This window comes from Eurosta solidaginis, chromosome 3 (genome assembly GCF_040869045.1).
Source record: "Eurosta solidaginis isolate ZX-2024a chromosome 3, ASM4086904v1, whole genome shotgun sequence".
NCBI classification, from domain to species: Eukaryota; Metazoa; Arthropoda; class Insecta; order Diptera; family Tephritidae; genus Eurosta; species Eurosta solidaginis.
In genome coordinates this window covers 115942376-115968485 of record NC_090321.1, presented here as the reverse complement: position 1 = coordinate 115968485, position 26110 = coordinate 115942376, and positions in this window count along the sequence as shown.

The window sequence follows — 26110 nt, the reverse complement described above, 5'->3', positions numbered from 1 at the left end:
AATCCTAGCTATTTAATCGAATATTGAAAAACTAGAGCCAGAAGATAGTGCTCGGGGTGAAATTGAAGATTTGCATGTGCCAATTAAACTCGAAATGCAATCACAGTTAGGGGAAGATGTGCACAACATCACTGTATCAGATACAACTTTTTCATATGCTGTGCTACATGCAAAAAAATTACCTGCCTTAGAATTACCGACCTTCGACCGAAAATACTCTAATTACATAAATTTCATCACTTCATTCAAGCAAATTATCGATCGCGAGATTAGTTTGTCAAAATCTCTGGAGACTACCAACGCTTTCCAAGTAACTAATGAAAATTATCCAAAGGCTCTTGAAAGACTAAGGGTTCGATATGACAACAATACTTTAATTTTCATAGAAAATATCACTTCATTATTTCAACTCAGTTCAATGTCAAAGCCAAATACCAGTTAACTAAGAAGTCTTCTCGACAATGCCTCTGCGCTTTATAGTTCACTATTATCTTTGGGAAATCATACAGATATATGCAATGCAATGCTCATCTACTTAGCTATGGAAAAGGTGGATGAAGATTCTCAAAGCAATGGAAGGAGTCTTTGGATTTCCAAAAACTACCCTCCTGGGAAAGCTGCGCAAAGGTTTTAGAAAGGCGCTGTCACTTTTTAGAGTCAATTTACACATCTCATTATCTTTGCTGCGAAAATCCTAAAACCGATAATAAAAAAGGTAGCAGCAAAATCAAAATGCAAAAACATAGCTTTACAATTTCTTGCTCAAAGCGTGTATGCTCTCTCTGCTCTAAGGCTGAGCACACTCTAAACCAATGTCGCCGTTTTAAACAAATGGATGTCGCTGCACGTTTTGCATTTACTAAGCACGTCGATCTATGCATAAACTCCTATCGAAAATCATAAGGTAACAAACTGCACTTCCACATTCAAGTGTACGCTGTGCGCTCAGGCTCACCATACACTCTTACATCGCAATCAATCACTTGTCGCTTCACCACCCTCTTCGTTGTCATCGTCATCACCGTTCGCCGCATCAAATTAAGTCAGTGCCAGTACCGCCGCTACAGTTCACACTCATTGTAGGCAATCGTCGGCGGAACAACTGATTCTCGCAACAGCACTTGTACTCGTGAGCGACTCAGCTGGTGGTTATCAATTAGGCAGGGCATTACCCGATTCTTGTTCACAAATTAATCTCATTACTGAGGAATTTGCACAGAAGTTGCGCTTGCCAAGAGAAAAACACTCCATACAAATTACTAGCATAGATGAGTCACGGACAAACATTAAGCATAAAATATCTACTTCTGTCAAATCTCGCTTCAATCAGTTACAACTACAACTTTCCTTTTGCGTTAATTCCCATATCTCGTATCATCCAGAATCCCAAATTGATATTTCTACGTGGAATTTGCCCCCAAATACCCAACTGGCCGATGAAGAATTTTTTAAGTCAAAACGCATTAATCTATTGCTAGGAACAGAAAGCTTCTTTGAAATCCTGCGGGTGGGTGGTCGCCTTGAACTTACAGGAGTCAAGTACGATCAAAAACATCCAAAACTCTTACCTAGCACTAGCGAGTTTGTTGAAGGGTACGTTCGTCATTTGCACATTACGAATTACCATGCCGGTGCAAAGAGTTTCGACTGCGATTTTGGATTGTCAACGCAAGAAATCTCACACGCCGTATCGTAAGGTCATGCACTCATTGCGTTCGTTAAAAACCCCGCCTGTTGCTACAGGTGATGGGCAACCTTCCGGTCGAACGTCTCAACCCTGACGCCCATTCTCTCGATGCGCCATTGATTTTTGTGGACCAATTAATACCTATTGCGGCCACCGTGGTGTGATGGTAGCGTGCTCCGCCTACCACACCGTATGCCCTGGGTTCACACCCCGGGCAAAGCAACATCAAAATTTTAGAAATAAGGTTTTTCAATTAGAAGAAAATTTTTCTAAGCGGGGTCGCCCCTCGGCAGTGTTTGGCAAGCGCTCCGGGTGTATTTTTGCCATGAAAAGCTCTCAGTGAAAACTCATCTGCCTTGCAGATGCCGTTCGAAGTCGGCATAAAACATGTAGGTCCTGTCCGCCCGATTTGTAGGGAAAATCAATAGGAGCACGACGAAAATTGGAAAAGAAGCTCGGCCTTAGATCTCTTCGGAGGTTATCGCGCCTTACATTTATTTATTTTAATTAATACCTATTTGCGAATTCGTGGCAAGATACCCTACAAAACTTCTGTTGCGATTTTCGTGTGTCTATCATCCAAGGCTGTACATATTGGGGTCGTCTCGGACTTGACCACTGAAGCATTTATTGCATCGTTGAAATGCCTTATCGGTAGAAGAGGTCTACCAACAGACATTTTGTGCGGCAATGCCACTAATTTAGTTGGTGCTTGTAACCAGTTGGCAGAACTAAAGTCTTTTCTTTTCAATCAAAAGAATAAGGACTTCATAACTCAATTTTGTTCCAATGAATTCATCAACTTTCGTTTCATCCCACCGCGGTCACCTCATTTTGGCGGTTTGTGGGAGGTCGCGGTAAAGTCTGCTAAGGGCCATTTAATTCGCACTGTTAGGAATGTACGTCTAACCTTTGAGGAGTTGACAACAGCCATTATTGAAATAGAAGCCATACTCAATTTGCGACCTATATCGCTTCTCTCTTCCGATCCTAGCGACATGGGTGCACTCACGCCTGGTCACTTCTTGAATGGTAGCTCACTTAAGTCTCTCCAGAGCGTCAAACAACAAGCAAAGAAATCATCAAACTAGACCATTATGTTCGAATCAGTGTCATTAAACAGCGATGTTGGCAGCAATGGTCAACAGACTATTTAAATGAGCTACAGAGACGGAATAATTGGACCACCGCAAGGGACAACATCGTTAAAGGCGCACTTGTCTTAGTCCATGAAGAAAATGTCCGTCCTCAACGTTGGGTAATGGGACGAGTAACTGAAGAAATTTCAGGAAAGAATCAAAGTGTATCAGTCGTAAACGTAAAAACTGCAAAGGGTCTCATCCGTCGGCCCATACACAAACTTGCACTATTACTGTCTTGAAAGGGATCTTTCAAGGCGGCCAGGATACTCGCTCTTAAATATTTTAATATATTAAGAAAAAACTTCCTATCGATCAAGGTTGGCTCTGGACAAGTAAGAGTTTAACCTGTTACAGTATCCAGAGCGAAGTTGGGCCAGGCTGACTCGTGTTGTTGTTGTTGTAGCAGTGCTTCGCCCCATCCAATAGCTGTGACCGATCACAAATATTCATCAATATGCTCGAATGGGATTCCAAGGAAACTTGCTGTTTGAACAGGGGTGGACCATAATGAGAGGGGTATTAGAGGCGTTGGTTCAACATTACAATTGAAGAGATGGTTTGTGTCATGTGGGGACACATTGCAAGCAGGGCATACATTTTGTATGTCGGGGTTGATCTGGATAGGTAAGAGTTTAACCTGTTACAGTATCCAGATCGAAGTTGAGCTAGAGTGACTCGCGTTTCCCTAGGGAGTGTGCGTTCCTCTTCTGCAAGTTTAGGGTATTGTTCTTTAGTACCGCATTCACCGGGCAATTCCTGACATAGAGGTCCGACGCCTGTTTGTGGAGTTCACTGAGGACCTGCTTTTTTTTTTGGCTTCATACGGATGTGTTCTCAAGTGCCGTATTTCCACATACTGCTCACGGATATGACTCCTTAAGCCCCTGGGCGGTGTTGGCTCATCAATCAGATGTCTGTTGGGATGCCCAGGTTTCTGGTATTCAACAGTTTAGTTTGGTTTGGTTAGCATTTCATTTCTCTCCCTAATGCGGAGTATTCTCGCCTCATTATGTAGATGGTGTTCTGGGGACATAAGAAGACAGCCCGTGGCGGTTATAAGGGCAGTATTATGGCAGGCCTGTAGCTTCTTCCAGTGAGTAGTCTTTAGGCTTGGTGACCATATCGGGGACGCGTAGCATGAAATCGCCTGGCCAATTGCTTTGTAGGTGGTAATGAGCGTTTCTTAATATTTTCCCCAAGTACTGCCAGTAAGAGATTTGAGAATTTTATTACGGCTCTGGATTTTCGGTACAATTTCGGCTGCATGCTCACCAAAATGTAGATCCTGATCGAACGTCACACCCAAGATTTTGGGATGTAAGACAGGCGGTAGCGTAGTGCCATTGACGTGGATGTTCAAAATGGTTAATTTGTTGTGTCCCTCCTAAAAATGGCTGACTCGTGTCTCCCTTGGAAGTGTGCTTGCTTCTTCTGCAAGGGAAAGATATTGCATATTAATAACGGGGCTCACCGGGCGCGTCCTGGCAAAGGCGTTTGCCGATTCTGTGTGGATTTGGCTTAGGGCCTGCTTATTTATTTATTACGGCCAGAAGCCTAATTCGTTAGTTGGATTATATTACAGTGTTTTATCTTATAGCTAAGGTTTTACAATAGCTGTCTTTTTTTTACATCTATAGACGTTTACGCTTAAACTTTATATGGACTGCTAAGCGTCAAACTTTAAATATACCTCTGAAATTGCTGCGCATAAAATTTGTACTACCAAATTTCAATACGCATTATACTCAGATATAATTGAAATATGTGTCTATGTTTCACCCTCTACACTATGTATTCTACGCGTGTCCACTATTCATCGCAACTGATTCAGCTATATGTTATACATTATGGCCACCAGAAGGGTGTGTCTTCGATTTTAGGTACACCCTGTTCTGTAGCTAGTTATTAATTTCAGCTCTAAACACGGCAATTTGAAATTATGTTTGTTCCTCGTATTTATGTTGCGAGTTTGCTCAACTTATGCTATATTTTTATTTAAATACTCTGGTACATTTCAATGTTTGATGTTAAATATGAATTTCATGGAGTGGAAAAAAATCTTTTGTTTCACACATAACCAGTCTAAAGTCTTCAACATGTCAGTCGTTCGTGTATCTCTAGGTTTCTGAAGAATAAATCTCATACATCTATTTAGAAGCTTTTGCAGCTTGTCTACTTCTTTATCCGATACTACGAATTATATTTTATATAAAATTATTTTGTAGTTTTTTTTGGAAAGAATTTAGTTGTTCTCTGCATGACTCCTATTTTATTAAGAACTTTTTTGAGTTTATTATCAATTATTGTTCCTAAGTATTTTATACTCTTAACTCTTTGTATGATTTCATCATATATTTTTAGCTCGGCTATATCATCCTCATTGATATTCCTCCTTGTTATTATCATATATTTAGTTTTATTAATATTTAGTTTCAGTCTGTTACCACACAACCATTTATCCAAATTATTTAGTTCATGTTGCAATTTGGCAAGTGCAATATTAATATTATTTTCACTGATCATAATTAATGCATCATTCGCAAAAAGCCTAATTTCACAACCTTCGATAGCACTGACTATATCATTTATGTATATAAGAAATAGTATATGTGCCAATACTGTGCGTTGAGGCAACCCTATGGGTACCTCTAATTCATCAGACGTCACAGCATTTATAATTCTTTTCTGTTTTCTCTGCTTCAAATAGTTGCGGAGCCATTTATGTTGAATATCAGTTATGTAAAATTCCTCTTATTTGCAACCTTCTGCTAACGTTCGTATCGCTAAACTCTTGAATAAAATAACTCCAATATTCAATAATGCAAAATGGTCTTTATTAGACTACTTTGAAAATACTTCCAACAACACTTATACTTCGCAACTGATAGTGTGCTCAAATCAAACTGATTCCCCATGCCTCAGCTGGTACTGCTTTTATACTCTTCGGTTTCCTCGTTCGAATACTTCCGGCGTTTCTCTTTCTAGAATTTACTACTTGTTTACCAGCTATAAACTCACCAGTTATAAACTACAGATGCACGTTTATAGCTTCTCATATGCGCGTGTATATGTGACTGATACATCGACCGCATACTTTCGTGAGTATCTCAGATATATGCATGTGTTTGTGCATATCTCTCCGCTTCTTGTATGTACGTATGTGTAGACATAATGATTGATTTGTTTATGTAAACACAAGTGACTGCTCAGTGTCGGCTTAGAGATGATAGTATGCCTTAGGTGGTTAGGTTAGGTTAGGTTGAACTGGCCGGTCCATGAGGACCTCACATAGACTGATTTAGTCCGTAGTGTTACCAGAAGTTTGTTTTAACGACCAAACTGAAAAACCCTATCAAAAATCAGGACCTATGTTATAAAATAACTCCGCCCTCTTGGCAAATACTAGAAGCATCCTAGGACTTAAGCCACTTGCTGCTTCTAGATCTGACAGCTGTATCACTCCTAATAGCTGGAGTCTTAGCCTGGTAAGTGCAGGGCACGAGCACAGAACGTGCTCGATCGTTTTCTCCTCCAACCCGTACTTCCTACATCTGCTATCACTGACCAAGCCTAATTTAAAGGCATGTGACGCCAGAAGGCAGTGTCCAGTCATGAGTCTACAGTCCTCTCTTTTTAATGATAGAAGCAACTGTGTTAGTCTAAGGTTGTAAGACCTACACATAATCTTCGACACTTTACAGCCCCGCGCTCGAACCGACGCCTTTCCCGCTTGGTCGATCATGTGCACCTCTCGCCTTCGCTTAATCTCGCCCAATCTAATTGGGACGTCTACGGAGCAAGCTTCAAGGGATGCGCCCTTTCTAGCTAGTTCGTTCGCTTTTTCATTCCCATCTATTCCCATATGCCCTGGGACCCAATATAGATGTATGCTTCTCCCTGTCCCGATTCTCTCCAGAGACTGCTTATACTCTAACACGCATTTAGATGCTGTGCTATGCGAGATTATTGCCTTAATTGCTGCTTGGCTGTCAATATAAAAGTTAACACAGTTGCAGCTTACGCTATTCTCTTCCAAGGTTTCTACTGCTTTGTTTACGGCTAATATTTCCGCTTGGAAAACGCTACAGTAGTTCGTCAGCCTGTAGGATCTGCTTATTTCGGGATCAGCGCAGTATACCGCAGACCCTACTCCTTCCACTACTTTGGAACCATCGGTGTACACATGTATCGCCTCGTCCGCCATTTGCGCACCCTTGCGCCAATCGTCCACCTCTATTGTGGCCTTAAGATCTCCCTCGATGCGCAGATAGGGTAGTCTGTTCGTCTTGTGATTGATGACGCTATACTACTATGGCCATATGGTCGGCGCTGAAGCTGCCCCGAAGCACCGAGCCTGGTTGCGGTCGTTAATGCTTTTTTCTTTGCTACCAGGTCTACAGGTGGAATGTGCAGAATTGCATAGAGTGCAGCCGTCGGGGTTGTTTTCAGGGCTCCCGTAATGCTAAGCATCGATAGTCTGCACACCCCCTCTAATTTTTTGTGGTATGTTGTTTTTTCTGTGGCTTTCCAACACAACAAGAACTCCATAGTATAGAATAGGGCTTACAATCGCTGTAAAAACCCAATGAGAAAGAGGGGGCGATAGGCGCCACGTACATCCCAGCATTCTTTTACACGCATAGAGTGCCGTTGAGGCCTTCTTGACCCTCTCCTCCACGTTGAGCTTCCATGACAGCTTACTGTCTAGGATGATTCCTACATATTTTGTGCAAGGTTTCTTCTGGCCTGGTCCAATTTGGGACCTGTACCTCTTTGTAAACAAGACCATATCCATCTTCTCCGCATTGACTTTCAACCCGACATTAGATGCCCCGGTATGAATATCCCGAAGCGCCCGATCCATCAAAGAACTAATCGTTGGAAGGTACTTTCCATTTATGACAATTGCAACGTCATCTGCGTAAGCCGTAAGTTTTACGGGTCCCTCATCGAATCGCCTGAGCTGTTGGTTGATGACCAGCGTCCACAGCAAAGGTGATAGCACCCTTCCCTGCGGCGTGCCCCTGTCCACTGATTTCGTGTCCTCGTACAATCCCCATTGTGATGTAATCTTTCTGCAATTTATCATGCAGTCGATCCATCTGATTAAGGCAGGATGTACTTTAATGTAATTAAGACCATCCATAATCACCCATTTTGCAACATTATTGAAAGCCCCGGCAATGTCCAAGAAGACTCCTAGAGCATACTCCTTATATTCCAGGGATTTGTCTATGCTTATTACCACCTTATGCAATGCGGGGTCTACCGACTTACCTTTGGTGTACGCATGCTATGTTGTGGAGAGCAGCTTTTCATCCACGTTGGACTTTATGTACACATCTATCAGTCTCTCAAAGGTTTTGAGCAGAAATGATGTTAAGCTAATGGGTCTATAGCAGGCATGCTTAACGAACGAAACGATATCATTTCGTTACGATAATCAACGCTAATAAACGAAACGAAGTCACTTATCGTAACGAAATGATATCGTTTCGTTCGTTAAGCATGCCTGGTCTATAGTCTTTGGAATACACGTGACCGATCTTCCCCGCCTTTGGTAGAAAAGCTACACGAGCAGTTCTCCAAGAGTGCGGTACATGATTCAGTCTTATGCACCCATCCAATATTATTTTAAGCCATTCCATGACCGCCCTACTTGAGACTTGTAGCATGGCCGGGAATATACCATCTGAGCCCGGCGATTTAAACTTAGAAAACGTCTGCACTGCCCACTCGATCTTGGTATCGGTCACCAAGCCCGGCACTTCTAGCTCCGTGATCGAAGTGTGAGTGACGTCTGCTGGCTCTTCTAAACCTTCTCCCGATGGGAAATCTGTATCGAGAAGCACTTCAAGGGATTCCTCACTATTACGTGACCATTCCCCGTTCTCTTTCTTTATTAGTCCCTGGACTATGTTTCCCTTTGCTAGGACTTTTTTCAACCGTTCTGTTTTGCTGGAGCACTTTATGTCCGTACAGAAACTTTTCCATGAGTCTCTCTTCGCCCTGGTAATTTCACGCCTGTAGATCCTCAGTAGATCCCTGTATTCGTCCCGACACCCTTCGCTTTCCGCGGTCTTTGCGAGCTTAGACATTTCTTTTACCTGTCTTCTGAGAAGACTCAGCTCATTTCTCCACCATGGCGGCTTTGCTTTTCCTCTGAATCTTCTTAGAGGGCAAGCTTTGTTATACGCAGTCATAAGCGTCCTTGTTAGGAATTCATTCGACTCCTCCAGTTCCTCTACATTAGCAACCTCTTTGGGTTGTCTCAGTTTTGTTTCTACATATTTCTGGAATTTAGTCCAGTTCGTTGACCTAGGGTTTCTAAAGGTTCCTCCTTTCTCTACCCTCTTTAGGGGGATGCTGAAGCTGATATACGCATGGTCGGAGAAGGATGGTCCATCAAGAACCATCCAATCATACCTTGATATATCACGCTCGGAGCTCAATGTAATATCCAGAACATTGCTGGATGTTGGACCAATGTATGTAGGGACATTTCCCCTGTTGGCTATCTGCAAATTGGTTTGCAGGATGTAACAAAATAGAGATTCGCCTCTCTCGTTCGTATCTGCTCCTCCCCACGCATTGTGGTGCGCATTTGCATCTGCGCCTATGACCAACCGCTCTTTGCGCCCTTCCTCCTGTACTAGCCTTTTGCACTCCATCGGTTTAACCTCCGCGGCATGGGCCATCTAGCAGGACGCCTGGATAAATGCCTGCTTATTCTTTTGCTCAACGGCCACCGCTACGAGATCCTCAGTGGTGTTATTAGGCAGCATATATAAATGCAGCTGTTTCCTTACCATTACTACAGCCCGCACCCGTCCTTCCGTTTACACGTAGTAAACGCCAAACCCGCGCGCGCTAAGGCCACAAACCTTTCCTCCCGATAAGAGCCACAGCTCCTGCATCAGCGCCACGTCAAACGAATCCTCCTCAAGTTCGCTCGACGTCTCTTTACTGTATTGGAGGTTTATCTGTAGGACTCGCAGCACCATTGGGCTGTTTGTCCTCCTCCAGCACCTTCGCCTTGACGTCGCCGTCCTCCCTTGCCCTTTTGGTTTAGAGTATTCGAGGCCGCCTTCAGCCTCTCGTGACTGTTGTGCCGGATGTTCCTCTGTGCGAGTCACAGCACTATTTAGCAGTTGGTCCTCTTCTAGGACGTTCGTGGTGACGTCGGGGACATCCACCTGTCTTTTTTCCCTTAGGCTTTTGAGGTCCTTTTCGACTTCGCCCACCTCTAGCGTTTTAGGGTTTTTATCCTCGGGACTTCTTTTCCTGAGTCGCATGTAAATTTTGCCAGTGAAAAATGACATTTTCACAAGCTGCGTGTACAAAATATCCTCCGCCTGCTTGTTTATTTGGAAGATGTAGAACTGACCATCCTCGGTAGGCCGAAATACGGTAAGTACCTTCCAATCCTGTGTCGGTATGTTCGGATTCTGATTCTGCAGAAGTCACAGTGTATCCTCCGACTTCATCATGCATGGTATCCATACCTTAACTTTTGGTACCGTGGGGATTTGCGCTTTATCGACCACCTCAAACCTCGCGTTCGTGCCTTACCTTTTTAGGTGTGGAACCACTTCCTCCAGCCACCGCAAGCTCGCGATGTTGTCGCACGCTATCATCTTCACACCATAATAGCACCCCCGAATCAAAGGTTGGAAAGGGCTTATTTGGTTGTTCCCGCATCATCTTAAGCATTAAGCTAATAAGCTCCCTTTCCACAGATCTCCACCTTTCAGTAGTCATTTGTCCGAAAGGACTGCTACGATCAACCAGCGCCACAGTCAGTGACTGCTTTGCCATATCACTCATCTTCTCGGAAAAAGCAGGAGTCTTAGTGTTATCTCCCTTTGGCACCTCCGAGAAAGCCGGAGTTTTAGCGTTAACACCCTTTAGCGCCTCCGAGAAAACCGGAGTCTTAGCGTTATCTCCCTTTGGCTTATCTCCTACTTCCGTAGTTGGAACTTCCCTCTGACTCGCAGCTTTCGAGGTAATTGCTACCTCGCTATTGGAGCCCATCTGTCTTACAGCTTTGGGCCTACTTGTCTTGTCTATGCGACAGCCCTGCCTCGCGGCTCTAGGGCTGGGTCCTTTCTGCCTCTTGAAAGCAGGCTTGTCGCCTTCCGCCGAACGTTGCCTCTTCATTCTACCATTCGACGCTTCTTCCTCCTCGTACCGGTTACAGAACCGAGGGTTTCTCGCAGCAAACCTTTTGAACTGCCTTCGACCTACCTCTATCGCTTCATGGGCCCATTCCAAGCGCTCGATCTCCACTTCTGTTGGGTCGACCACTGCTCCCAAGCGTTGTACAATTCTTAGTGCTGCACGGTACTGCGAGAGAGCTCTTTTACTTCCTCTGCTCCGAAGAGTGGAGATCTTCTACTCCGTTTTCATTTGTGTGCTTCTCCAACACGGAGTTCATTGAATCAGCACTACTCTCGCTCCCCGAGTCCGACGCATCGCTTAATTCGTATTTGTCGTCCTTGGATTGCGACTCAGTCCTCCTCTTTACATCGTCCTTATTACAATCAGGTAATGAGTCGTTCATCCTGGTCGTACGACCACCTGCCCGACAAGGCGGGCTCAGCGGTCCAGTATTATATACGGGGAAAGAACCGTCCGCCACAGCAGCGCCCCTTACTGTGGTAAGGCCATAAATACTTCCCGAGGTGGCCCGGTATCGGGAAGGCTCCGTTCGAATACAGCCGAATTTATCCCCTGACTGCAAATCGTCCAATAGGCACGGTCCGCATAACACCCTGGATTAGGGGGTTGTCCCGATCAGACAAATCTCTCGATCTAACCGCTGCTGGCATCTCGAAATGAACCACCCTTCTATTTCGTGGTTTCCCAATGATTTGTATGCGGTAGGTGGTATCACTGATCTTCTTCACAACTTTGTACGGGGCTTCCCAACTGCACCAAAATTTGGATGGAACACCAAATCTCCCTCCAAGAAACCTTCTGAATTATTGTTCTTGTCGTACCTGCGTTTCATCCTACTACTCATTATCCTGGACCATTCCCTCACACTCTGTCGTTTGGCCAATGAACTACTTCGCAGAGCTTGATCTTGACGGATTGACTTTGCATCATCAGTATCGTCTTGACGTTTCACAACAGTAGTGCGCCCTGACTTGAAAGACCCTTGCATTCTTTCTGGGAAATTCTCTCTTTTTTTTAGTGCGTCCATTAGGGTTTGTCAATTCCAGTATTTCTCTCGCAGGTATTTTTGATTTTGCTTTGTTTGGTCCATTCGTTCCATTAGCTTTTGCCCGATCTACTACCTTTGACTTTTGTGGCCTTTGTCCAATCGCCTCCACCAGCACTCGCTTACTGGTGAACCCTTTCTCCAAACTGAAGTGGAGTGGTACATCCTGGTTCTTATAGCGCATAATCCTTCTCTGCATATCGATCCTGATGTGATGGAAGTCCACTCCCAATATGACTTCATCAACGATCTCCGCCACAACGAATTTGTGTAGAACCGTGACCTTTCCAATTAAGACTTCACATATCACTTCCCCCTAGACTTGGTTATACTCGCCAGTTACCGTACGCAACCTTGCTCCAGGTAATGGCTTTATCCTCCTGTTGACCAAATATGATCGGATTAAGGAATGAGATGCGCCCGTATTTACAGTCAGTGCACGCTCCTTGCCATCCATATTTCCTTTGACGGTAAGACTACTCGATTTTCTTCCAATTTGCCAGATAGATACAGGACATTCAATAACTGGGGCAAGTTTTCGATCTTTACATCTGACTCGCTCTTGCTTATCTCCTCCAGCTTTGCCTTTACGACCAGCTAAGTTGGAACTACCAGGACCGGTGCTACAATAACGTGCAATGTGCCCTGGCTTTCCACACTTAAGGCATTTGACTGCATCAATATTCTTCTGCTGCGTTCCTTTCAATGCTTCCAAATTGCGTTTACCCACTTTGGTCTTTCCACTTACACGATGGGCTTTGTATGCTGGTTTACTCAAAAGTGAGGCAGTTTCCTGAGTCAGTGCATGTGATACCGGGCGCGTCCGCATTTGCCAAACGAGCCAACCTTTCAACATCCGAATCAAACCCTTGCAAAGTCTCATTAGCTTTTTGGTATATCTGTTTTCTATACTCACTTCCATAATGTCTCTCGACAGTGGCCATCAATGCTTCATAACTGTTCCGTTCGTACTCTGGAATCATCTGCTGCAGGCCCTTTAAATGCCACGAACAGTGCAGCGACTTTATCTTCCGCATTCCAGTTGTTCACTGCCGACGTCTTACAAACTGTAGCTTAAAGACTTGGAAAGGAACAGAACCGTCAAAAGATGGTGTCTTTACCTTTGGATTACTTGCTAAAACTGCTGGGCGATTTATTTGCAGCTCCTATATACGACCTCTAAAAGCTTCTACCTCGGCCTCGATTTTTTCCTGTGGGCCACTGAAACCTTTATGAAACTGGGTTAGTTCCTCTTCCATGCGCGCTTCCAGCTTAGATGAATTACGGACTGCCTGCTCTTCAAGTTGCGTAGAGATCGGAGATGAAATCTGCGCTGAAATTTGTGCCGACATTTCGGATATACGTGCCTCCTGTGATTCCAGTTGAGATGTTATTTGCGACGATATTTCTGAATCACGCGTTTCTTGTGCTTCAATCTTCGATATTATGAGTGTCTCCTGCGATTCCAGTTGGGATGCCACTGTCGATGTTTGAGCAGATATTGCAGCCAAAATCATGTTCAAGTCTCTACTCCTAACTGTCTGCGATGTTTCGTTTTTCTCTTCAATTTTTGTTGTTGTGTCTTCCCCATCAGGATGAAAGAAAACGTCGTCCACATTAATTCCTTCCGCCTCCATAGCGTCTCGTAGTCGTGCCTGAAGTTCGAGTTTATTACCGGTTATATTCAATCCACAGCTCTCCAACTCCTTCTTCAGTTGCTGGATCTTCAATTCACTCAACTTTGCCATGTCCAAGTTGTATTCGCAATCTTCGGAATTTATTCACAATTCCTCTTCTTAAACCAATTGTACGTTCATAGCTTCTCATATGCGCGTGTATATGTGAGTGATACTTCAACCGATGATTGCATACTTTTGTGATATATGCATTTGTTTGTGCATATCTCTCCGCTTCTTGTATGTACATATATGTAGACTTAATGATTGATTTGTTTATATAGATACAAGCGATTGCGTATTATCGGCTTAGAGATGATAGTATGCCTTAGTGTTGCTAATATTCGTCACAATATCTCTCTATCCACCGTTTCAAAAGCTATTTTGAGGTCAAGGAAAACTGAAACCACTACTTTTTTGTTGTTTAGCTCTTCTTTCCAATCGGATATCACCAAGTTCAGCGCTGTTTCACAGGTATGTTTTTTCCTAAATCCTGACTGTTGGTAGACTAGTATATTATTTACTTCAAGAGGATTCACCAAATGATTTTTAACAACGACTTCGAAAATTTTAGCATCATTTGGCAGGGTATTTATAGGTCTAAGTTCTTCAGGTTGCATTGTCTTTTTAAAATTTTCCACAGGTGTTATTGTTGACGTTTTCCACATTTCAGGTACCACACCATCTTCTAAGTTGTTATTGATTATTTGAGCATAGAAATATCCGGTATTCGATATCAATCTTTTAGTAGACCTTCGGATAGAAGTTTTATTCCGCTTATTTTATATTTAAAGTATTTTAGGATATTAATAAACTAAATAAATAAATAAATAAATTAGCCAGATCGGTTCCGTTTTCAACCAGTATGCCATCCAGTGTTACCTTTTTTATCCCTTTGTTGTTGTTGTTGTTGTTGTTGTTGCAGCAGTGCTTCGCGCCATCCAATAGGTGCGACCGATCACAAATTGTCATCAATATCCTCTAACGGCAGCCCAAGGAAACTTGCTGTTTCAACAGGGGTGGACCATAATATGAAGGGTGTTAGAGGCGTTGGTTCCACATTACAATTAAAGAGATGGTAGGAGTCATCTGGGGACACATTGCAAGCAGGGCATACATTTTGTATGTCGGGGTTGATTCTGGATAGGTAAGAGTTTAACCTGTTACAGTATCCAGTTCGAAGTTGTGCTAGAGTGACTCACGTTTCCCTGCGGAGTGCGCATTCCTCTTCCGAAAGTTTTGGGTACTGTTGTTCGAGAACTGGATTCACCGGGCAATTCCTGGCATAAAGGTCCAACGCCTGTTTTGCTTCATACGGCTGAGCTCTCAGTTGCCGTATTTCTTCATAATGCTTACGGAGATGACTCCTTAAGCCCCTGGGCGGTGTTGGCTCATCAATCAGATGTGTGTTGGGATGCCCAGGTTTCTGGGTATTCAACAGGAAATGTTTGGTTAGCATCTCATTTCTCTCCCTGATGGGGAGTATTCTCGCCTCATTATATAGATGGTGTCCTGGGGAAATAAGAAGACAGCCCGTGGCGGTTCTGAGAGCAGTATTTTGGCAGGCCTGTATCTTCTTCCAGTGTGTAGTTTTTAGGCTTGGCGACCATATAGGGGATGCGTAGCATGCAATCGGCTGGTCAATTGCTTTGTAAGTGGTAATGAGCGTTTCTTTGTCTTTTCCTCAAGTATTGCCAGCAAGATATTTGAGGATTTTGTTACGGCCCTGGATTTTCGGTACAATTTCGGCTGCATGCTCACCAAAATGTAGATCCTGATCAAACGTCACACCCAAGATTTTGGGATGTGGGACAGTCGGCAGCGTAGTGCCATCGACGTGGATGTTCAAAATGGTCAACATTTGAGACGTCCATGTTGTAAATAAGGTCGCGGAGGATTTAGTCGGTGATAATGCCACGTTTCGCGAGGCGAAAAAACTTGAGAGATCAGGGAGGTAGCCGTTTATTCTTTTATAAAGCTCATCGATCTGTGGGCCTGGGCCTGTGGCCATTCTTGTGTAGTCATCGGCGTAGGAAACGATAATAACTCCTTCTGGTGGCGAAGGTAGCTTCGATATATAGAAGTTAAACAAAAGTGGGGATAACCCTGTGGCGCCCCTTGTTTAATTCTTCTTAGTTTTGATGTTTCGTTTCTAAATTGCACCGATGCCTGCCGACCACCCAGATAATTTGGGGTCCACCTTTTAAGGCATGGGGGAAGGGTATACCCTTCCAGGTCTTGCAGTAACGTGCCATGGTTGACCGTATCAAAAGCTTTTGATAGGTGTAGCGCAACGAGTACTATTCTACGGCGGGGTTTTGATTTAAACCGCAATTTATCTGGGTGCTAATGGCATCTAGCGCGGTGGTGGTGCTATGGAGTTTTCTGAAGCCATGCTAATGACAAGCTAGCTGCAAATTTGCTTTGAAGTAGGGGATCAAAATGGCTTCAAGCGTCTTAGCTACTGGCGATAATAGAGATATCGGGCGATATGACTCTCCTATGTTAGCTGGTTTCCCAGGATTTAGTAGCGGGACCACCTTGGCCATTTTCTATTTTTCGAGAATGACGAAAGTGGAAAGAGACAGGTTGAAGACATGCGCTAAATATTTTAAACCCTCTTTCCCTATTCTTTTAATCATCGGCATGGCTATGCCGTCTGGGCCCACTGCTTTGGATGGTTTAGCATGGCCGATGGCATCCCGAACCTCTTTGGCGGTGATGGTAATTGGAGACGCGCTGAATTTATGCTTATGTGCGCGTCTGTTGGCCCTCCGTCTATCTTTGTCGACCGTTGATTGCATTATATATTGTCGGCAGAAAGCGCTCGCACATTTTTTTCATCCGATAGCACTTTATCACCAAAGGCGATGGAAATTTTGCCATTGTGCTTAGGCGGATTCGATATGGACTTTACGGTGGACCAAAGCTTACCTACTCCAGCAGAGAGGTTACAACCGGTTAGGTGCTCCTCCCATTTTCCCCGGCTTGTGTTCATCCACAAGCAATCTGATGCGGTGGTTTTGGGTATTTGGGGTCGCCGGGATCGAGCTGTCTTATAAGGTCTCGTTCTCACGCTAAATTTGCGGCCTCCGCCGGAAAGTGAGGCCAAATTTCGGGAATTATACCGGCGGGAATGAAGCGAGCCGAGGCGGATTCAATGACCTTGCGGAAAGTACGCTCCCCTTGGCGAGCCTCAGTCGGGATAGGGAGGGCAGCAAAGCAGTTGTCTGTAAAGGATTTGTATTCATCCCACTTTCGTTTTTTAAAGTTTATGAAAGTGCGTTTTTCTGTGACGATGAATTCGGCGGTACGCTCGAGCGAAATAAGTATAGGCAGGTGGTCGGATGCCAATGTTACCATCAGCTGCCAGTTGACGCAGTTTACGAGTCCTGCGCTCACGATTGATATATCCGGCGAACTGTGACAGCTTCCTACCATACGTGTAGTGGCGTCTCCGTTTATTGTGCAGAACGTCGGTTCTTTGATCCGAAAAACATCTCACCCCTTCTGTCTGCCTGATAGCGTGAATGCCATAGATCGTGATGGGCATTGAAATCGCATAAGATAATGCGATTATTGCCAGTGAGTAAGGCGCTGATATTAGGGCGGTATCCAATGGGGCAGCAGGTGGCAGGAGGGATGTGGATGTTGATGATTTCTAGGTTTGCATCGCCTGACCGGACAGATAAGCCTTGACGTTCTAAGGCACTATCCCTGTGGCCGATGTCGGGTTCAAATAAATGATATTGCACAGAGTGGTGTATGATAAACGCGAGGCCACCTCCATTTCCGCTCTCGCGATCTTTTCTGTGGACATTATACCCAGAACAAGTCTGCAGAGCAGATCTTGCTGTGAGTTTAGTCTCTTGAATCGTACCAATACGGATGTTGTGCCGCTTCACAAAATCGACCATCTACGTGATCTTCCCAGATAATGCATTACAGTTTAACTGCAGAATTCTGAAGTGCCACGGTGGAGACGTCGTCACTCTGGTAGCAAGTGACGGGTGACCACGCGTGGATTGTGAATGGCTAGGACGCAACTGCTGTTGTGGCCCTGGGACTGGACGTCCTTAGGTAAGCATTGGGGTACCCGGTGTGTTTGGGTTTGCGGCCTGGCAACATGGCGCTATGAAACCCAGGTTTCCGTCGCGGAGACCAGAACATTTAGGAAAATGGCACCATCGAAGAGAGGAGCTGCATTGGACGGATGTCGCAAAAATATATTTTCTATGCTGGCAAACGGGGAGGGACTAAGAGTCTGTTTCCCTGACCTACACGATTGCTGCCGGAAAAGAGAGGGGAAGAAGACGGTGGCAGGAGCGCATGCGCGGCATTGCTCCCGACTCTACTACGAAGGTTGTAGGTATAAGTGGGAGCCGCCGCATGAGTTGATGGTGCCGTAGGGCGCGAGCAGCAATGGGTACTAGTTGTGGCTTGATGAGCAGCTGGGCTGCTGAAAGGTAGTGGGGGCGCTAAGGCGTGGACTACGGGACGCCCTTGGGCGTGAACAGCAGGGAGCCACAATGGAATTATAAAAGTTACGTGGACGTCGGGTTTTGGGAGATATCCCAGAACAACCTGTCCGATGCAACCATCCCTTGCACGAGACACACTGACAAGAGTATAACCGTCCTAAAAAGATTCTTTTCCGGCAGATGCAGCAGAACCATTTCTCAGGACCAGGGTTAGGAGACGGACCTGGATTGGATTCGATACCTTCCCGGAGAAAGAGAATATGAGGCAGTCCCGCTGCAAGGAGCTGCTGGGAGGATGACAATTTGTCGAAGGGACGAAACAAATTAAATAGGGTTACACTGAAATTACAGTTCTTGGTCGGGAAAAATCCCGAGTCGCTCCGGTAAATAGAACCGACTGCCTTGGGAAGCGTTATCTTTAGTTAGGTTAACCGTTTGTTTGAGAGACTTCCACATTTCTTTAGCATTATTTTCATTCCTAATGATTTTATTCTTCATGTACTTTATTTTTTTTTTTACTTTGACTCATTTTTTGTACGAACTATTTATATTTTTATATTCATCCCAATCTCCAGTTTGTAAAGCGCGCGTGTACATATTATATTTGTATTTATTCATTTGTGCCAATTCTCTGTCATACCATTTATTCATTAACTTGATATGCACTTCTTTCTCGTACGTTAAACTTTCCATAGCCTGAATCATTATCTTATTAATTAATTCAACTTTTACATCAATTGATAAGTTTCCAGTAAAGTTGAAGTTAAATGATCTAAGGATGCTTATTAATATATCACTATTATATTTGTCGGCGGCCACCGTGGTGTGATGGTAGCGTGCTCCGCCTACCACACAGTGTGCCCTGGGTTCACACGCCGGACAAAGCAAGATCGAATTTTTAGAAATAAGGTTTTTCAATTAGAAGAACATTTTTCCAATGGGGTCGCCCCTCGGCAGTGATTGGCAAGCGCTCCGAGTAAATTTCTGTCATGAAAAGCTCTCAGTGAAAACTCATCTACCTTGCAGATGCCGTTCGGTGTTGGCATAAAACATGTACGTCTCGTCCGGCCAACTTGTAGGCCTTAGATCTCTTCGGAGGTTATCGCACCTTACATTTATTTTTTTATTACATTTGTCCCAAGCTATGATTTTCTTGGTCAGTCTCATCTTGTATACTTTGAACGTTTAATACTAAATTTTATAGTTTCATGATCGGATATTTTGTATTCCTGCAAATTATTACAGTGAATTTCATCCGAGTTTGAAAATAATAAATCAATTTTAGATTCACTTGTATCTGTGATTCGCGCATTAAATTCTATTTTTTGGCTCATACCCATCACAGCATATATCTCATTTAATTTAGTACTATATGTTTATATGCAGTTCATGTTAATATTAAAATTACTCACTTAGTACTATATTATGGTTACTTCTATCATATTTATCAATTAGAATTTCATTTAGATATTCTACAAAATCTGCATCACTAGTGCTTGGCGAGTGGTAAAGAACTCCAATTTGCCACTTTTTATGAACCTTTTTCAGTTTTATCACAATGCACCATACGTTTTCATTTATGTTATCATTATAAATTACTTTAACACCAATTGTACTATGTACATAAACTAACCCACCTCCCGTGTGCCTGCTATGGGAATCACATCTTATTATTTTATAGGTTGCTATTTCTAATTCATTGTCTAGAATATCTTTGGTTGTACATGTTTCAGAGCACAGTATGATGACTGGTCTATTGTGATTGGTCAGACCTATTGGATGGGGCGAAGCACTGCTACAACAAGAACAACAACATGCCTGGTCTATGAAGTTCCGCCAAAACTTCCAACTCTGATTTGTTAGCTACTAGGCTATTTAGGTTCGAATAGATGGATTTAATACCATTGTTGATGTCCTTTGTGGATCTTTTTTGGTACCATAATACCCTACGTTGCATAACATTAGCATGGTCCAGGAGAGTCAGTGGTCTGATTGCTAGTTACTAATACCCTTTCCTATCCTTTCAACACTGCGAACTGGATGCAGATAATGGCAGCGCTGCAAAGCTTCGGCACTCCAGCTTACTTACGCAGAATAATAGGTAGCTATCTTAAAGACAGAGTACTCCTTTTTGACACGGATCAAGGAGCAAAAGGGTACAAAATCACAGGAGGCATCCCACAGGGATCTGTTCTCGGTCCAACGCTTTGGAATGTAATGTATGACGGGGTGCTAAAAATTGATATACCAGAAAACACGCAAATTGTGGGATATGCTGATGATATTGCAGTGGTGGTAGTGGCCAAGGAACTGGACCTGCTTCAAGCATTATGTAATGACGACGTAGCAAGAATAAAGGAATGGGTGACCAATACGGGACTGGCGTTGGCTAGCCAAAAGACGGAAGTGGTATTAGTAAGCTCCAAACGGTCGGCGAACGAGTTAGTCTTAACTGTCGGGGATCATCAAATCACCTCAAAGGATTCCTTTAAATACTTAGGAGTGCACATTGACTCTAAGTTAACCTTCAAAGAGCACTTCAGAGCGGTGGGGGAGAAAATTACCAAAGTTAATGCATCACTTATGCGAATAATGCCTAACATTGGTGGTCCGAGCGAAGCTACATGTCAGCTAACCAGCTCAATAATACTATACGCAGCACCAGTGTGGTATGAATCTAAACAGACCCATCAAAAATATATATTAGCAGCGTACCGACTTGCTTCTTTAAGAATAGCAAGTGCTTATCGGACGGTGTCCGACGACGCGATCCTGGTTCTAACCCGGAAAATCCCAGTGGACTTACTGGCAAGCGAAATGGCCGATCTGTATAACACTAATATCGAGCGACCATCTGAAGGAGACAAGAAAAGAGCAAGGACACAAACAATAGCTAAGTGCCAAGAACGGTGGGAGGCCTTGAGTAAAGGGCGCTGGACCTTCACGTTAGTTTGGGACGTAGTTCATTGGAATGAGCGGAAGCACGGCGAATTGAACTACCATCTCACCCAGATAATGAGTGGACATGGCGGTTTCAAAGAGTATTTATGGAATCGTAGGATAGAGGAAGATCCTCATTGCCCAATGTGTACCACGGAGTTAGAAAACGCAGAACACGTCATTTTCCACTGCCCCCGTTTCCACGAAGAAAGACTCACCTTGCATGGAGTCTTTGGGGAGGAACCTACCACGACAAATTTAGTTTCACATATGTGCAACAGGAAAGAGTGCTGGACTGCAGTGAGCAAAATGGCATTTATAGTAATGACACGCCTGATGGATGCTGAGAGGGAGCGCACAGAAATGCGCATGCGAAGCAGTGGCGATTAAATGGACACTCAGAGCAAATAGCGGGAACCTGGACGCAGGGACAACAGTAGGCTCTTAAAAAATGAGAATTATGGAACGCCACCCTGAAGTAATGCGAAAGTGGTGCCGGGGTAAGCGACGGTTCCAGAACGGGGCTGTTTTTTAGTCTACGGACACACGGTTGCTGCGACGGGAGCAATTATGGTACATTAAGCATTTTTCAGCCTCCCCGCAAAAAAAAATAAAAAAAATACCCTATCCTGTGTTTTTTTTTACATTTCCTTCAGCCTTCTTTTTTTTCGATACAATCTTGCTTAAGCAGATCTGTTCTGCTTGTATTCTTCATACTTTCCTGCAGTTTTGAGCTTAGCCACATATTTTTATTTTGCTGAGCTTTGTTTAAGCGAATCTGTAAATTTATAGTTTATTGAAAAAACTAGTATTCACTTTTTGCAAAATCACTGCCACGCTACACATGCTTGACCAGTTTTATTCCATGTTGCCTGTTATAATTCAACGTTTTTTCAACAAATACCAAATTTCCATCAACCACGGTAAGAGAATTTATCAGTGCGTCATTAAAAAATAGCTCAATTACAAAAAAAAAAAAAAAACTAACGGGTTTTGCACTGCCACGCTACATAAAAATGCAGCCTTAATCCTTGCAGCCAAAACCGGACATAATTGACTTACCACTTATTTGACTTCAATTAAACTATTTTCTTTATGCTAAGCTAAAAATTGTACGAAGAAAATAATTCATTAAAATATTATTCACCTTTTTCTCCGATGCTGATTTTTTCATTTTTCCACTTCAGAGTTTTTTTAAATGGGTGATGTATCAAATATAGAAAAATTTAAATCAAAGATATATAGTGTTTTTAGGTGATTACGAAATAAAGTTTCATAGCAAATAGTGTTTTACGCAATATTGGCAAAAAGAAAATGAAAAGTTCGCTATACTTTATCGCGATTTCGGCCATATATTTTATTTATAACATTACAGACCTGTGCTGCCACATCAAAAAAAACCCTTAGCCGGTCCAACACCGTCTTCGCGAACCACAGTATTTCTGAGTAGAACACCTTTCCGCATAGGCGTTGTTGTTGTTGCTGTTATAGCAGTGCTTTGCCTCATCCAATAGGTGTGACCGATGAGAAATTGTCATCAATGTCCTCTAACGGGAGTCCAAGAAAACTTGCTGTTTCAACAGGGGTGGACCATAATGAGAGGGGTATTAGAGGCACTGGTTCTACATTACAATTGATGAGATAGTTGGTGTCATGTGGGACACATTGCAAGCAGGGCATACGTTGTTTTTTAATAATAATGTAATTTCGTTTTTAATTTCTTGGTGGTACATTTCGTCAGAAATTTGCAGCATTCGTCGTATACAGCCCATTGCTGTATTAATTATCATCGTTTTTGGATACTTTGAGTTAAAGTTGATTATTCGTCCAGATGAAGTAGGTTTTCTATACCACTTTACTTTTAATTCGTTTTCCCTTCTGATTCTGATCGAGTCAAGATATGCCGTCCTCTTCGAGCTCCGTTGTAAATTTTATTTGTCTATCAAACGGGTTAAGCGCGTCCAATGTATTTTGTACTATCGTAAATAAGTCGTCAACGTATTTGGTGATAAGTCTGGGTTGCCCTAGCTTTTTAATAGTAGTGTCCAACAGCTGTTCCATTATAATATCGGCGATCACAGGCGAGGTTGGTGATCCCATTGGTAATCCTTTAAGTTGTGTATATATTTTGTCGTTGAATTTATAATTCCTGTTATCTTGGATGCAAAACGTCACCATCTCCATAAATATTTGTTTCGATATTTTCGTATGTTCGTTTATTATTGCACATTTTTCTCGTATAACGTCCAGCGCCAGTTGTATTGGTAAGCTTGGGAAGAGTGACACCACGTCAAAAGAAACGAGTTTTTCGTCGTCGCAAATGGGTGTATTATTAATATTTTCCTTGAAATCGATAGTGTTTTTTACATTATATACTGAGTTGGCTGTTACGTTCTTTAGGATATTTACAATATACTTGCATAGACCGTGAGACGGAGACCCAACGGCGGAACATATGGGTCTGAGTGGCATTCCAGGTTTATGTATTTTTGGGAGCCCATAGATCCTTGGGGCTAGCGCAGTGGTTGTCACGAGTTTATTTCTTTCAGCTTTCGTAATTATATCCAATTTAAAAAGTTTGTCTACTAAATTATTGTTTTTGGTTTGTAGTCTAGAAGTAGGATCTTGCCTTTGGATTCTGTACGTGCTTAAGTCCTTTAAAATATCTTCCATTCTTTCGTTGTATTCCTTGGTCTCCATTGCCACAGTTTTACTTCCTTTATCCGATGTTAGAATTTTAATATGGTCATTTTCTTTAAGGAACTTTCGAGTTTGCTTCACTGTATCAATTATGGCACAGTCTAATATCGTTTTTCGGTTTGTTGCTGTGTGATCTTTTATTAAGAGAGAGAATTTGGTACGTACTTCTTCCTGCTTTTCTTTATTTTCCAGTGTCTGTATTAAGCCCTCACCATCGGCAATGTATTGAAACAGCGGAAATTTGGAATTTTCTACTGGCAAAGCGAGCTTTGGACCCTTAGCCAGCAGAGCTTTAACATCTGGCGGGAATTCAACATTGGTTTTGTTTACAAACCAATCTTCGCGTTTGTTATTGTTCACAAAATTGTTGTTTCGTGCGTTCCTCAGTTTCTCATATTTTTCTTCTTGCCGCCTTTTTAGTATTGTCTTTAGATTATTTGAAATATTTTCTTCCCTCTTAGTAAATTCCAACAAGTCCTCCTCGTTCAGCAGATTTTTAAGTTGTATTGTTTTTTCTTCTATTATTGTTGTTGTCTTTTTAATATGTTATGCTTATGTTTGATAATTAAGTTTAATATTTTAGAGTGGTAGTAGTGTGTGTGCCTGTCTAAAGCTTTGTATATATCTGGATATGTGCCAGAGTCAAACAAAAATATTTGCTTACATCTAGTGGAATTTTTTATAAAGCTAGGGATTAATTTTGATTTTCTGCATTTTAAAATATATTTTAAATTTGACTTTGCTTTTACCAATTTCTTAGATGATAATTAATACAGCAATGGGCTGTATACGACGAATGCTGCAAATTTCTGACGAAATGTACCACCAAGAAATTAAAAACGAAATTACATAATTATTAAAAAACAACGATTTTCCGGATTCTACTATCAAAAATTTACTAAAACGGCCTTTAATACAGCACCAGAAACAAAATCCAGAAAACACACAAAAATCAATGTTTAAGACGGTATCATATATACCTCAGCTATCGGAACGTTTAGCGAAGTCGGATTGCTATAATACAGAAAAAGTAAAGATGGCACACAAACCGACTAACACATTAAACACAATATTCAACAGAACAAAAACAAAAATACCAACAACCGAAAAAAGTAATTTAGTATATAAAATACCTTGTAATGGAAACTCGAACGAAGCTTGTGAAAGTATATACGTAGGCACAACAAAAGCAAAACTAAAAGCGAGATTGTCCCAGCACAAATCAGACTATAAGCAATGTCATCACGTTAATTTTCAAAAAACTGCACTCATGACACACTGTGCGGCTAGTGGGCACTCACCAAACTTCGATGCAGCAGAGATTCTCGCACAAGAACAAAACTACAACAAATGATACACATTGGAAATGCTACACATAATTAACACGCCCACAAAAATACGAATGAACTATAAAACGGACTGTGATGGATGTGCTCATGCGTATCGTCATCTACTAAACAACAATAAGACAGTAGCCAACACCTGACTAGACGGTGCAGACGTAAACACTAAACAATGTATGTTAATGTCAAATGATGTAATTGTGAATTTTTGTTAAAACTTTTGTTTGTAAACATTTTGCTAATTTTTAATTTTTATTAGTGAAATATGTGATTGTTAATTGTTTGTTTTCTATGTTTTTATGTTGTCTTCAGTGGCCCTGAGGAAGGTTACCGCAGTGTAGCCGAAATATATTGGCATAAAAAAACCGAAAAACTTTTTTTTACAATTGGGTTTTTAGACCTTGAGCCGGCAAAAAATCAATATTATTAATATGTTTACATATTTTTTGATTTCACAATGAATTTAAAATATCACTCTCATTTCTCATTGTCTATTATTACACATAAGTATTTCATATTGGTTTCTTGTTCAATAATAGTATTATTTATCACTAAATTTATTCCGCTTCCCAAGGCAGTCGGTTCTATGTACCGGAGCGACTCGGGATTTTTCCCGACCAAGGACTGTCATTTCAGTGTGACCCCATCTAATTTGTTTCGTCCCTCCCACAAATTGTCATCCTCCCAGCAGCTCCTTGCAGCAGGACTGCTCCATATTCTCTTACTCCGAGAAGGCATCGAATCCAATCCGGGTCCGTCTCCTGACCCCGGTCCTGAGAAATGGTTTTGCTGTATCTGCCGGAAAAAATCTTTTTAGGACGGTCATACTCTGTTCAGTGTGTCTCGTGCAAGGGATGGTTGCATCGGACAGGTTGTTCTGGGCTTGATCCCAAAACCCGACGTCCACGTAACTTT